At 36.0% G+C, this 15,689-nt stretch overlaps 1 pseudogene; it reads left to right on the top strand.

Annotated features, from left to right (window-relative positions):
* The first annotated feature begins 468 nt into the window (after positions 1-468).
* Positions 469-1,044, top strand: LOC110598350 (transcription initiation factor TFIID subunit 9-like; annotated as a pseudogene).
* Positions 1,045-15,689: the final 14,645 nt, after the last annotated feature.

The following is a 15,689-nucleotide window of genomic DNA, read 5'->3' as shown; positions in this document are numbered from 1 at the left end:
AGTCCACAAATGAAATTCATATGGGCAATGCTTATTGTGAAAATAACTGCAAGTCATGCATATAGCTGACTTTGTAGCTTTACAAATATACTGAGAACAATGTTGTCAGAATAATATCTTTAAATGACAAGAATACAGAATGAAGATAAATTACGAAAAGGCTTCCATATTCTGCTGCACTGAGTTATTCTAATTTGATTTGATTTGTAATGCTGCATGTTTCCATTCATTAAAATTTGTAGTCATTTAATTCAGATAAAACCCCACTTATACTGTGCTAACAAACTTCATTTGTAAGTCAGTGCTTGAAAAGTTAGAGACTGAAAACTGCTCATACTATCACAAAGGAGGACTATGTTGTATCCAAACATTTGGCTCAAGTACTGAAGAGGTTAGAAAACCACACGATCAGGACTGAAATACATTAATGTGGATGATTTAGCTTGAGAAGTTTGATCATTGACTATCATGGAGTCTGGCAAGAGGGCTTCTCCCAAAAGCATGCCAAAAGATGCACAGATGATGGCACAAATCCTGAAGGATATGGGGATTACAAAATATCAGTCAAGAGGCCCAAATCAGATATTGGAGTTTGCCTTCCAATACATAACCACAATTCTAGATGATGCTTAAGTTTATTCAAGCCATACTAAGAAAGTTACTGTCAATGCAGATAATGTGTAATTCAATTGACAATCTAGTGTCAAGCTGACCAGTCTTCTACTTCTCCCCAGAGAGATTTCTCAGTTTCGTAGTTAAGTGCTGGTTCAGTTACTAGCGGACCAAATACTGCCACACCAGGCACACCAACCTCACAAACCATGCCTGTCTCAAGTAAAGTGGGAATTTCAATGTTTCTCACAGGGCGAAGGTTTGCAGTATAGATGCCTACTTCACAGTCCTCTGCTTTAAAAGCCTGCAAAACATTCTTATTACCACTAATATGGTACCATAACAAAATACTGCCAATGAATCATCAAATGCATGAAAGGAAAAGAAAATGTGAAGAAGATGGTAATGATGGATGACCATGATAATTTGTAATCAAGCTTTGATGTATGTACCCTGCATACTTTGTCTTGAATTCATTGTACTGAAATTAAAAATACATGTTGGATTTTTTCATGTTGTGTTTTAGAAAACTTCTTAAATAGTATTTTGTGAGTAAATAATAGTTACTATTCTTCTCAGTTGAAATGTTGGATTTTCTTTAAAAGGACCAGTAATGGTTTTTTACCAGAGTTTATGTGTTAAAATAAAAAAAGTTGCTCATTATTTGAAAAAAGATGGAAAGAAAATTCATTATAAATGTCATCTATGTTTTAAAACTGGCTATTGAGTATTAATCAAGTTATACAAATGTGCTTGGCACAGTGCAAGCACATTGTAAACAATGAATAGATTAAAAGTGTTACTATTAGTTATAATGTGATATGTATAACAAAATAACCAAACTCATTTAAATAAAAAAAATTAAAATTAGGCTAATGGGTACTTAGAAAAAATGATAGGAATACTCAGTAAGGTACTATGAAAAATTAAAGTACCAAACTAACTCACTTCAATGAAGATATTTAATATTCTTGTGCTTAAGGACTATTGTTATTAAAGAAGTTAGGGAATTATTTTAATGCTTCAAAACAGAATATTATTTATTATAATTTTAATATGGGATTCTACATACTAGCAAAACCAAATCAAATGTCATTAGTAAAACCAGATTCATATAAATGGATAATATTATATGAATTGTTTTTTATTTACCAAGAACTTTTCAGAATTTCTCTTTCCACATACTTACATCTGGATGCAATTCCATTTAGCAATTGAAGACACAGTATATTGCTCTTACCAAAAAAGGAACTGTAATGGAGACAGAACCACAATTGAACTTACATCTTAAGTATTTACACTCTTCTCTGTTCAGCCTGAATATTCTATGCCTCATCACTGTTTTGCAGACAAAATATCATCCAGGATTAGTAATGCAGATACTTTTTTTTAAATAGATTATAAGTTCTTTTTATAACTTGTATAACTTCTCAGTAAAGGCAACTTCATTTAAGAATTGATTCCATGGATCTCTTGTTGAATAATCTAATGCTAATTTCAATTTTTTAAATTATGTAAATGTTAAACATATATAACTGCTATTATTTATCTGAACACTTTTGTTTTAGTGATATCTTTGTGGGGAATTTTTTTTCAATTGTTGATGGATCTTTACTTTATTTATTAATTTATTTATATGTGGTACTGAGAATTGAACCCAGTGCCTCACACATGTTAGGCAAGCCTTGGTTGGGCTAGGTATGTAGCTCAGTGGTAAGAGCATTTGCCAAGCATGTGTGAAGTCGTGGGTTTGATCCCCAGCACCACGAATTTTTTTAATAGAATTAATTAATTTAAGCAAAAAATAAAGTCCCAATCCTCAATGAAATTTATTGACAAAGACAGACAATAAAATTATTAGGCACTTTTTTCTTCCAATGAGAGAGGAACAGGATAAGGTGGGGAAAGGAAGAAAGTGATCAGGGAAGAACTCGCTGAATAAGTGACACCTGAGAAGAAACTTGAATAGGGAGATGGGACATGCAAAAATCAGAAAGACAGGAAGTACAAAGGCCCTGAGGTAGAAAAAGCCCATTCTGTTCAAGGAACCAAGATCAGGTGGTTAGAACAAAATAAGCAGACAAGAGGGAGGATGATAGAGGAGGAGGATCAAGGAAGTGGAGAGAGCCAGGCTCTATAGGGTCCTCTCTAGGGTCTTTTTAAGGAGTTTTGGTTTACTTTAGTTGTGATGAGAAGCCCTAGATATTAGAAATAGCTGATGATGTGATAAGCAGTTTGGAGAAGAGCCTCTACAGAGGCCATTTCAGCAGTTTGGGTGAGGCTGATGTTACTGCAATATTGTAATGTTGACTCTTCACTGTCTAATTTCCAAAATGAAAAACAAAAATTGTTTCTGGGCAAATGGTGTGTTGGGAACAGAAAAAAATGACTGTTTAACTGTAGTGGTACAAATGCAACAAGAACAAAATAGCTGTTTCTATAAGGACTGTAGAGGAACTGCCTGCCAGAACTGCCAATTTAAAGGTTCTCTTTGGATGGCAAACTGGGGGAAAGTATGAAAGGTCAGAATATTTTGAAACACATCTACCACTTTGTCTCCCCTCCCCTCCTCCTGTTGACAGCCTGACTCTTGGGTACCTTTATGAAGGAAAAGCAGGAGGTATCTTGCAGGCACCGAATATCTTCTTCCAAAGTAAAATGCTGCCATCTGGAGGTTTCCAGAGCACAAAAACAATGCAAACTCCTCCACCCCACTCCCGCACACAAACACAGCTCTGTGTTTAATCTATTATTTTAAGTTACTTTATTTGGGGGAAATTATAAAGAAACAAACAAAAACCTGCCCAGTCTCACTCCCTTGCTTTGCCTGGTCCAATCTATGAAAGTGAGTCTTTTTACAGATGGTTTTGAACACTTTACTCTTTTTTTTTTTTGGTGGTTCATTGTAAGTGGAGAGCAAGTGTTTACTTTTTTCCCTTCTATAGTAACTAGTGCTAGGCCTCATCCCTTTTCAAATGATAAATATTTTCCAACTCTTTCATGATTATTGAACTATTCTGGGTTTGTATTTATTTAATTTAGTCATTTTTATTTAATTTTTCTTAAATTTTTTTTTAGTTGTCCATGGACACAACACCTTTATTTTATTTATTTATTTTTATGCGATGCTGTGAATCAAACCCAGTGCCTCACATGTGCTAGACAAGCATTCTACCACTAAGCTATACCCCAGCCTTGTTGTAGAATTTTTGAGAGGGTGAATTCCATTTTTGGACTGTGCCCCAAGAAGACAATATTGATAAAAATGTGAAGAATGGATTGAGCCCAGGGGGCCACACTGAGGTCTCTTCTGGGCTACTGGTCCCCAACCAGCATAGGAATGGAGGATCCTATTCAGGATGGGTGGCCTCTCCACTGGAACCAGGACATCTAAAGTGAAAAAAAAAAAAATACTTGACTAGCAGGTTCTCTGAAGAATGGCAAGCTGGAAACATTACCCAGCGAAGATCTCATCAAGTTTACCAAGAAGCAAATGACACTATTATAGAAAGCTAAATCAAGTTGTAAAGAATTGGAGAATAAAATTGAAAAACTCAAAACCTATTCATGGAGGAACTGATAATATAAAGTCTACTGCACAGTTTTCCTGGAACTGGCCTGAGGTGATGATCCTTTGAACTTCTTCATTCCTGAATAAAGACTCTGTTTGCTATGGTGTCTCATCATTTATTTTCTGGATTAACCATCTAATTTCTGTAGAGCATATCCTTCTATAACTTTCTAAAAATGAATGCATGGGAATTCTCCAGGTCTTGAGTGACTTGTGCTGCTTTCTTGGGATCAGCTTCTTCTCTGCACAGGAGGATTTGGGGATTGAGAAGGGCAACTGGATATTTGCATCCTGATCCAAAAAAAAAAAAAAAAAAAGTTTGCTGATTAGGGTAGAGAAATATTTGTTCGTTATAACTAGAAAATACTAGACTTCAATGTTGTATTAAAATCCTGCTTCTACAGGAGGCATCACAATACCAGACCTTAAATTATACTACAGAGCTATAGTAACAAAAACATCATGGTATCGACACCAAAATAGATATGAAGACCAGTGGAACAGAAGAGACAGAGACAAATCCACATAAATACAGTTGTCTCATTCTAGACAAAGGTGCCATAAACATAAATTGGAGAAAAGATAGCTTCTTCAACAAATGGTGCTGGGAAAACTGGAAATCCATAGTTCAATTAAATTGAACCCCTATCTCTTACCCTGCACAAAACTCAACTCAAAGTGGTCCATTAGACCAGAGACCTGTGCCTACTCAAGGAAAATGTAGGCCCAACTCTCCATCATGTCAACTTAGGAACTAACTTCTTCAACAAGACTCCTAAAGTACAAGAGGTAAAATTGAGAATCAATAAATGGTATGGTATCAAATGAAAAAGATTCTTCACAGCAAAGAAAACAATTAAGAATGTGAAGAGAGAACCTATAGGTTGGGAGAAAATCTGTGACACATGTACCTCAGATATAGAGCATTAATCTCCAGGATACACAAAGAACTAAAAACAAAAAACACCAAAAAAAAAAAAATAACCAAATCAATAAATGGACAAAAGAACTGAACAGCCAGTTCACAGAAGAAATACAATCTCCATTTATGTATGACATGTCAAAATGGCCAACAAATATATGAAAAAAATGTTCAACATCTCTAGCAATTAGAGAAATGCAAATTAAAACTGTACTAAGATTCCATCTCACTCCAGTCAGAATGGCAATTATCAAGAATACAAGTAGCAATAAATGTTGAAGAAGATGTGGCAAAAGGTCCACTCATACACTGCTGGTGGGACTGAAAATTGGTACAATCGCTCTGGAAAGCAATATGAAGTTTCCTGAGGAAATTTGGAATGGAACCACCATTTGATCGAACTATCCCACTGCTCGGTTTATACCCAAAGGACTTAAAATCAGCATACTATAGTAACACAGCCACATCAATGTTTATAGTGACTCAATTCACAATAGCCTAGCTGTGGAACCAATGCAAATGCCCTTCAATAGATGAATGAATAAAGAAAATGTGATACATATACACAATAGAATATTACTTAGCCATAAAGAAAAATGAAATTGTGGCATTTGCCAGTAAATGAATGAAACTATCATGCTAAGTGAGATAAGGCAATACCAGAAAATAAAAGGCTGAATGTTCTCTATGATATGTGGATGCTGATACACAATAAGGGGAGTGGGGAGGGGAAGAATAAAAGTTTATTGGATTACACAAGGGAATGAAGGGAAGGACTGGGGGATGGGAATGAGAAAAAAAATAAAAAGAATAAAGAAAAGAATAAATCCTGCTTCTACTTGAGAGAGAGAGAGAATGTACTGAAAGAGAGGAAATACAGGAGCACTGTTTAGAAGGCAACTATACCAGCTCAAATTAGTGATGACTAGCATCTGAACCATGGAGAGGCAGATTTAAAAGATTCCGCAAAATTAAGTCAGTAGGAGGTGGGGAGAATAGAGGTATTTTGGACTAGGCAGAGGTGAGTGAAAGGAGAAAAGAGGGAATAGGGGTAGAAATGATCGTAGAGTGAATCAGACATTACCCCATGAGCATTTATGATTACATGACCTGTGTAACTCTACATCATGTACAACTAGACGAATCAGAAGTTATACTCCATTTATGTATGATGTGTCAAAATGCATCTTACTGTCATGTGTGCCTAATTAGAACAAATAAAAATATATATTTAAAAAATCAGTAGGAATTTGTGACTGTGAATATATTTATAAGAGAAAGGAAAAAGTTTAACATGCTACTACAGTTTCCTGCCTAGGATGATGGAGCTGTCCTTAGGAAAGAATACTAATTTCCCTTGGGACATTCAAGTTTTAGGCATGAAATGATAGTTACGTAAAAATGTCCAATCAGTCTGGATCTAGAAATACAAGTTAAAGATATAAGTGATAGCTAAGGCTGTGAGATCAGTTGCAGGGAGTGGGGGAGCACAAATGTAGTGAGAGGTCAATAATTGAAAATGTTTTGTAAAGAATTACATTTTGGGGTGCTGAACAAAATCAGTATATCCAAGAAGCCAAAGAAAAAAATTAAAGGTGATTTAAGAAACAAATAACAGATTAAAATGAAGAAATCTATATAAAAAGATTTTTATATGAAACAAAATATTTTTTATAAAAATAGATTTATAATATATCTGATTTTCTTAATGTGTGAGCACTTAAATATCAGTAAGAAGATCATAAAGAAAAAATTTGAAGCTGGACTTTATCAAAAATTGAAAGTTTGCTGGTTGTGGGGGCGCACACCTGTAATTCCAGTAGTTTGGGAGACTGAATAAGAGGATTACAAATTCAAAGCCAATCTTAGTGACTTAGTGAGGCCATTACTGAGCAATTTAGCAAGACTATGTCTCAAAAAAAAAAAAAATTTCTTTTTCCAGGTACTGACAATGTGGCTCAGTCATAAAGTGCCCTTTGGTTCAATTCCTGTACCAAAACAAGAAAAAAACACAAAATTTGAGACCTTTCTTTGTGAAAGACCCTGTTTAGAAGATGAAGGGAAAGGTATAGACAAGAGAAAAGTAGTTGTGAATCAAATACTCAAGAATTTGATTATCCAGAATATTGGAGAATCAAATTTATCAAATTGTGTTTTTATATGTATGAATATGCTACAATGAAACCCACCATTTTGATAATTAAAATGTACCAATTTGGAAAAAAAAAAAGAATCTAAAGAACTCTCAGATCTCAAAAGCAGAAACAAACAACAAACAAAAAATGTCACCTCAAATGACGGAATTAGAAAATGGGCAAAGATGTGAAGAGATATTTTACCAAGGATGAGATAGGAATAAACAGTACATGAAAAGAAGTTCAACAATGTTGGTTGTTAGGGAAATGCAAATTAAAACTACAATGAGATTTCATTGCATACCTATCAAAATGGCTAAAATAAAAAATTATAATACCAATGTTGGCTAGGATGAAGAGAAATTGCACCATTCATATATTACTGGTAAGAATGTAAAATGGTAGAGCCACTTTGAAACATAATTTAGCAGTTTCTTATAAAATTAAGTATGCATCTGCCAAATAACCCAGCTGAAAAATTCTTTGCCATTTATCTCAAAGAAATGAAAACTTATGTTCACACAAAAACCTGTACATGAAGTTAATGACAGTTTTATTTCCAACTTTCAAAAACTAGAAACAATATAATGTCCTTCCATGGGTGAATAATAGTTTTAAAAAACCCTGCTATACCTATAAAATGGAATACTACTGAGCAATAAAAAGGAATGCACTATTGAGGCAAACACCTCAAAGTGGGTCACAAGGTAATTATGCCTGGTGAAATTTACCAATTTCAAATAGTTACATATCGTATGTTTGCATTTATATACCATCCTCAATGACAAACTAGAAATAGAGAACTGATCAATGATTGCTAGGGGACAGGCACTAGGTGGGAACAAGTAGATAGTTAATACAAGAACATTTCTTTACAATGATTAAATAGAAATAGAAAATACCTGTATATTTTCTTCTTTTTTATATTTTACTTTTTAATTTTTTGTGGTACTGTGAATTGGACCCATGGCCTCATGCATGCTAGTTAAGCACTTTCTGCTGAGCTACATTCATAACTCTATTTTAAATTTTTATTTTGAGAGTAAGTCTTGCTAAGTTGCTCAGCCTGGGCTTGAACTTGCAATCCTATAACCTCAGCCTCCTGAGTAGCTGGTATTACAGATGTGCATCACTGCACCAAGTACTCTATCTTGCTCACCCTGGGCTTGAACCTGCAATCCTCTAACTTTAGCCTCCTGAGTAGCTGGTATTACAGGTGTGCATCACTGCACCAAGTCCTATATCTTGATAGTGGTTGTGATATACTCTAATTTTAAATGTCATAAACACTGAGAATTAAAGGGTTTTACTTCTTTGTAAAAGCACTCATCAGGAGTAGTTTGAACACTCAACTCAAACTGTTTCTTACGTAATTTGTACTATGAAGCAGGTATCTTTTCTATTCCTTGGCAATTCATATTACTTCTTTTAAAGTGTGGATTATCTTCCATTATTTTATCCTTTGTGCTCTCAATATTGTAGAATATCTATGAGAGTTCCTGTGATGTGAAGCTTTTGCTGGTGTCACTTCCTCTAGGACATCATCTTTTCCATCACAACCACTTTCCTCCTTTGAGTGAATAAGTGTGCTTTTAGTAAGTTCCCCTGGATGCCTATCTTAGAGTTACTTAAATGGCAATAGTGTCAATATTTCCATGGTAGTTATTTCTTTTATATTCTGGTCAAATTTTACTTCTAGTATTGTTTCCTTGCTGCATTTTCACCTTTGTTAGTCAATTCTCTTTGATTATCAATTTTTGTCAAATGCCACATGAGTTTATCAATGGGAGACAAGGAGGCAATGGAACCATGTTTTGGCATGCCTGAACTGAGTAAAAGAAAACATTTCACCCCATTGATTCCTCTAATTGCTATTCTTTTATTTCTTCTTTTTAAAAATGGCCCATTATCTCAAATAAGGGTTTGGGGGGTTTTGTTGTTTTTATATTTCTACTTCTTCTCTACCTGCTCCCTCCTAATATAATCTGATTTCATTTCCATATATATATTTTGTATACTTATTTTGTATACTTATTTATTTTACTCATTTATTTCTTCTCTCTCCATTTATATATATATATATATATATATATATATATATATATATATATATTTTACTCATTTATATATATATATCTCAATGCTGAAATTGTTCTCTCAAAGGTCAGCATAGGCACAAAACAACCTTACCACTCCTGTCATCTCCAAACCTGGTGGAGATACAGTGTGAGCAACTCCCAGGAACAAACACTGAACTTATCGTGTTGTGTTATGCTGGGTTATTCTGTTGAGACTCAGCCTCTGAGTTGACCCAGCTGCTAGTTAATCAGGAAGAGTGAGGTTTTCATCTCTAAATAGGAAACCAGAGCTTGGAAAAGGGCATAAAGGGGGATTGGTGTTCACGGGAAGAAATTCCTGTCCTGCTCAAACCCTTGGATTTACCCTATGTGACCTGGATATTTTTAGTTGCTAAAGTATGCCCTGAAGTGGGGAAATGAGTTGGCAAGGTATGAGGAAATTCTTTTCAGTTAGGCTTCTCCACCATAACCACCGTAGGATGGGATGAGATTTACTAAAAGAATCAACAGCATTTCCTTACAAAGTCATATCTCTATTATCAAATTCAATAGATTCTTCTCTCTCCCAACTTGTATTACCAAGAGGTAATCAGAATTCACTGGGAGAGATTCCAAGATCTTACAAAAGTGAAAAGGTGACTTTTCTCCCTCACTAATGGAAAGAATGAAGGAAAAGCCTGCCATGAGGAAACTCCTTTCTTCTGGCTTCAAATGTTCTCTTATCCAGAGTGACAGCATAAAGAAGCTCCATTCCAGAGGTCTGTGGTCAGTAGAAAGAGAGGGGAGAAACATTAGTAGCTATAGCCACTGGATCTCCCATTTCACCCCAGGCATTCAGGAATCGAAAAATGGCCAAGTGAGGTATTGTTGACAGTGCATAATGGGAAAAGGATGGACCTGGAGAAGAAGCCACAGGTCTACATCACGGACACAGGTTATAGCAGAGCCATTCTAACCCGGAGTCAGAGATTCAGATAGTGGTTGTGGGAAGACAGGTCTCCTGGACTTACCCCAAGGCCCTATAGTCCCTGGCCCTATAGCAGACCAACCCACATTGCTCTATACTCCCTCTTCCCCTGCACCCTTCCCTCGACACCAGAACGAGGGATGCTGCCATAGCTAGTTACATTTGGACCTATAGAGATGGACGGTAGCTCTGAAAGAGAAAGAGAGATCCCAAAAAACTCTTTCTTCTGGTGTAGGAAGAAAGCTTATAGGAATGGAATTTTTTTTTCCTCCTAGCTCTTTACACACCTGGCTCCTTCCTCTCAGGCTTCATCTCATAGGCCACCTTCTCACGAGGGCCCTTTATGCTAACAGCACAAGACTTCCTTCCCTTCAATTCTTCCAGAATCTTAGTTGTTATCTTCAAGTTCTAGTCCCAAATTATTTTGTATACTTATTTATTTTACTCATTTATTTCTTCTCTCTCCAAAGTGACACATATGTTCCACAAAAATAGAAAATTCGTCTGCCTTGTTCCCTGCTTAGTTTCAAAACACATGAAGATTTGGTTATTTGCAAGGTTATTTGAAATCCAGTCCCAGGAAACATTGAAAGGAAGGGAGAAGGTTAGTGAGATAGGGAAGGCAGGAAAGCAAAAAAAGAGAGGGCGATGAGCCAGTTACTACTGTGGGCAACTTGGGCCTCAATCCTCCCAGACACCCTCTTGGAAACTATGGAAGATGCTTCTGAATCATCCTGCTGAGGGATGAGGAAGTTGGGGTATCCAACTGATCGAAGATTCCTTCAGGGACACTAATGCAACTCTGAGCTCAAGCTCAGGCCTAGAGAACATGCTCATTTGGCAGAAAGATTGGAGAAACCATTGGCATGGTTAGGGAATATGTGCAGGCAAGCTCCAGATCAGGTGCTAGAATATACTATCTGCTCCATAAACAACAGCCAAATAAATTAAGATTGACAAATGAATGAACAAAAGAAGGACTGAATGGGATTCTAGTAGGTTTATTACTAGGGAATGTTGTTTTTTCTTTCTTAGAGTTGACCTTAATTTTGACCAAAGTTCTTAGACTTTTACATCCTGCTAGACAGGGGAGGATCCATCTTAATTTCCCTATCACCCACTCTTTTTGTCTCCTAGGCAGTTGCTTCAACATCTTCATTCCTCAAAGAGGGACATTTACTCATTTTCACCACTCTTAGAAAAAAGTACCTTCAGACTGACTATATACCCACTCACTTTTCAGTGAGAGAAAAATGTTTCCAGGTTTCTTGGATATAAATATAGTATTAGTTATTGATCCAGTTTTTCCTGGCACATAAGCTATTGCCTATAAATTAGTTGGCCTACTTTTAGAAGTTGCATTAATTCTTTTGAGCCGATTGAGTACCCTTTAGTGCACAAACAGCAATAGAAGTTAAATTTACAACACTGAAGACTGGAACCATTAATCTAGATCTGTGCATTCTAGGGACCACTTTCTTCTTTTCTTTTTTATATATCATTTTCATCTCAGTTATGAATAAGACATCTCACCCTGAGCAAAGAAGTATTATGTCTTGGGGACATTTAAATTCTTGATTAATAATACTAAAAATCTTTTAACCTTAAATGAATATGCTGTTGTACACATTTTTTTTTTGCTTTTCCCCTAGAGCTCTTGATTCATGTAATGTTGGCTTAATTTTATTACATAGCAATACTCCGTAAGCATGAACTTTCTTTAATCATGAAAACAGTAATAATGAATTTCAGATTACTAAACACATGTGATTCTATTTCTAATTATTTTCTATAGAGCCTTCTCTCTCAGTTATCTTAAGCAATATTTTTTCTGGCTTTATAGTGATTTGCTACAAAACTGGACAACAAATCCATTTTTTTCCAATATAAGTTATCTAAATAGTATAATTTTAACTTAAAACCACTATTAAAAATTCTCTTCTCCTTATGATTTCTGTGATGGCTAGTTTTATGTATCAAATTGGCTAGGCCATGGTACCACATTTTTGGTCATATAACAATATACCAGTTCAGGTGTTGCTGTGAGGTTTTTTTTCCTTCTTTCTTTCTGTGATTAACGCTTACTAGGCTCTGAGTAAAGCAGAATAACCTCTATAATGTGGGTGGGCCTAATCCATTCAGTTAAAAGCCTTAAGGGAAAAGTTTGAGGTTTCCCAAGCAAGAGGAATTCTTCCTCCAGGTGGCCTTCGGACAAGACTGCAACATCAGCTCTTCCCTGCATTTCTGGCCTGCCTGTCTGCCCTAAAGATTTAAGATTTGCCACTCTCCAAAATGGCATAAGTAAAATTATTTCCTTAAAATAAATATCTTTCTAAAGATAGATATAAATATAAATACATTTATATGTAATCATGAGCCCCTTAACAATGGAATACATTCTGGAAAATGCACCATTAGGCAATATCGTCCTTGTGTAAATATCACAGAGGGTATTTACAGGCACCAAGACAGTTACAATATCACTAGGTCACTAGTACCACTAATACACACATTGTATTGTCTCTATTTCCTTGGAGAATCTAGCCTAATACCTTTTTTACTCTATTTCCTTGTAGAACTTACTCTATTTCCTTGGAGAATCTAGGCTAATCCTCAAATTTCAAAGGAAGTAAATATTCAAAGGAAAGTCCTATATAACTTTATATTTTAGAAGAATTTGTTCCTTGTTTTTCTTCCATCCTTTCATTACATGTTTGGTCTTACGAAAGATCACAGACAAGTCTCTCATTTTTCAGCATAATGAGATGACAGCAGAAGTGAGGTAAGGAGGCAGGCATTACCACTGCTTAGTGAAGCTGAGGAACCTTGACAGAAAAGTCACATTTGAACTGGATCTTTAGAGTTGAGTAGGAACTGGCTAACTGGAGTAGAAAGGAAAGAATCTATCTTCTAAGCAAGTAAAGCATTTAGTCCAAAAACATGGTCATTGCCTTTTATATTCATTTATTCAGTAAGTAAAGTAAGTATTTAGTGAGTATGTTTGTGCCAGAGATGGGTTTTATTCTTGATTTTGATCCATGTTTTTATATCCACCCCTCCTTAGACTGAGGAAGGTCCATCATATTTTTTTGCTAGATGGCTCTTCTCATCATACTGTTCCCTTCTGAGCACTTTATCTCTGGGGATAAATTGATCAGCAAAAACAAATGAAAAGGAAATGTTTAGGAGTAGCTTTGCTAGCTAGAACAGAAAGCCCAAAATAATATAATGAAAGTATAACAATTTTATTTTCATCTCTTCTAAATGTCCAGATCAATGATGATCTAGATTGGGATGATAAGGTTTCTTTTATCATTCTGGTCTGTCAGCCTTATTGATGGCATACGTAGTTGGCTGCAGATGAGCAGAAATAGAAGAAAAGGAAGTCCAGAGAAGGGGGAAACTGTAAATCAGTCACCTAACCTTGTGTGATGAAGCTGTGAAAGAAACTGATGTTAAGAAGACCAATTTAGACTACTGGGGCAGTAGTGGATCAAACTACTCAGTGCCACCAAATGGCACTCCAGTCTTCCCCACATTCCTGAAAGAGGCCCAACACTCTCTTTCAATAATTTGATTTGCATACATCACTTTCCCAAGGTCACTCGTGCACCCAACACTATTGAGTTGACTATTACATAACCTTCTGCTGAAGGCAGAAAGCAGAAGTCAAGGAGGAACTGGCTAATTAGTGAGGAAGCAACTGGCTAACTGGTAAAGGAAGGGGAGAGTGACAGTAGACCAGACAGGGCAAAGTGAACCACCTACATAGGTGTATGCCTTCAGTTTTCACACATAGCAGACATATGACCTACTCCAAAAGGGCAGCAGTTGTAAGCAGGGAGCCCAAAAAGGTGGGGCTACCTGCCACCCCAAGGTTTCACACCACTATAAGTCCCCATACCCTATTCTAAAAACAGCAAAAAGCCTACTCATTTCAGCACCTTTTGGTCCCTAACCAATATATCAGCCTCTCTGTCTAGGATATATCTCACTTTCCCTTGGCTTTCTCTCACCTTGCAATAAACCTGGTCATTTAGATATCATTTAGCTATCTCTGCCTTGCTGTGCTTCTGTTTTTGCACCAGGGTGATTGTTCTGTTCTTAAGTCATTGCAAAGATCCAGGAATATTTTATAGTAGACTCTCAATCTCCAGTATTATTATCACACAGCTACTACTTGGTGATCCAATGTAGCTCCAGATCTAATTCTCTTGTCTATATTCTAGCCAGCTGGAAGGAGGAGAAGATGAGCATCCCCCACCACCAATACTGGGAATTGACCCTAGGGCCTTGCACATGATAGGCAAGCACTCTATCACTAAGCACTCTCTATCTCTTTCCTTCTCTTTAAAGACACTTTCTGGAAGTCACTTACATCAGTTTCACAATATTCTATTTTCCAGACCTTCATTATAAACTACAACTTTTTTTTCATTCCTGGTAGCCACTTGCTCAGCTAAAAACTGAAGAAAAGACAAATATAGGGAGGCAATGGACTGCAATGTAGAATGACTACACCCTTAAGTTGAAAAATCAAGTTGATAAGAAGCTACTTGTTTTAATGTCTTTTAAAGTCTTTACACTGTCTTAATAAAAGCCCTTTAGAGCTGGTTGTTTATTTATTTTTTTTAAGAGAGAGAGAGAGAGAATTTTAATATTTATTTTTTTAGTTATTGGCAGACACAACATCTTTGTTTGTATGTGGTGCTGAGGATCGAACGTGGGCCACAGGCATGCCAGGCGAGCGCGCTACCGCTTGAGCCACATCCCCAGCCCCTAGAGCTGGTTGTCTAAAAGAAAAGTATACTTGAATTCTTTAAAAAAAAAAATCAAGAAACAAACTTATTTTATTTTTCCTGTGTAAGTTAACTGACCACTGGTTTAGGCAAATGATTTTTAAAAGGTGAATTTATGCCCAAAAGGTTTTTTCAAGTTTTGAATCCTTCATATGATATATGAGAGGAAAACATAAGCATTGAAAACACAAAGTAGAAATCAATAAGGTTTCTCACTAATAGTGAAAGTCTGAATTTGTGTGTGTGTGTGTGTGTGAGTGTGTGTGTGTGTTACTGAAGATTAAACCCAAGCGCACTCTACCACTGAGCTCATCCCCAATCTATTATTATTATTATTATTATTATTATTATTATTATTATTATTATTATGAGATAGCGTCTTGGTAAGTGGCAGAGGCTGACCTCAAACCTGGCATTGTCCTACCTTAGCTTCCCTAGTAGCTGGGATTACAGGTGTACATCACCTCACCTGCTTTGAAATACATTTAATTATTTTATTAAATTATAAATATGTGACATCCATGGAGCAGCACTGCTTTTAACTCCTTTTCAAAGAACTTGCTGTGAGGAGAATATTGACTAACATATCCAAGGTTCACATGGAG

Source organism: Ictidomys tridecemlineatus, chromosome 1, assembly GCF_052094955.1.
Source record: "Ictidomys tridecemlineatus isolate mIctTri1 chromosome 1, mIctTri1.hap1, whole genome shotgun sequence".
Lineage (NCBI taxonomy): Eukaryota > Metazoa > Chordata > Mammalia > Rodentia > Sciuridae > Ictidomys > Ictidomys tridecemlineatus.
The sequence above is the reverse complement of the archived record's forward strand: the minus strand, read 5'-3'. Positions and strand labels throughout refer to the sequence as shown.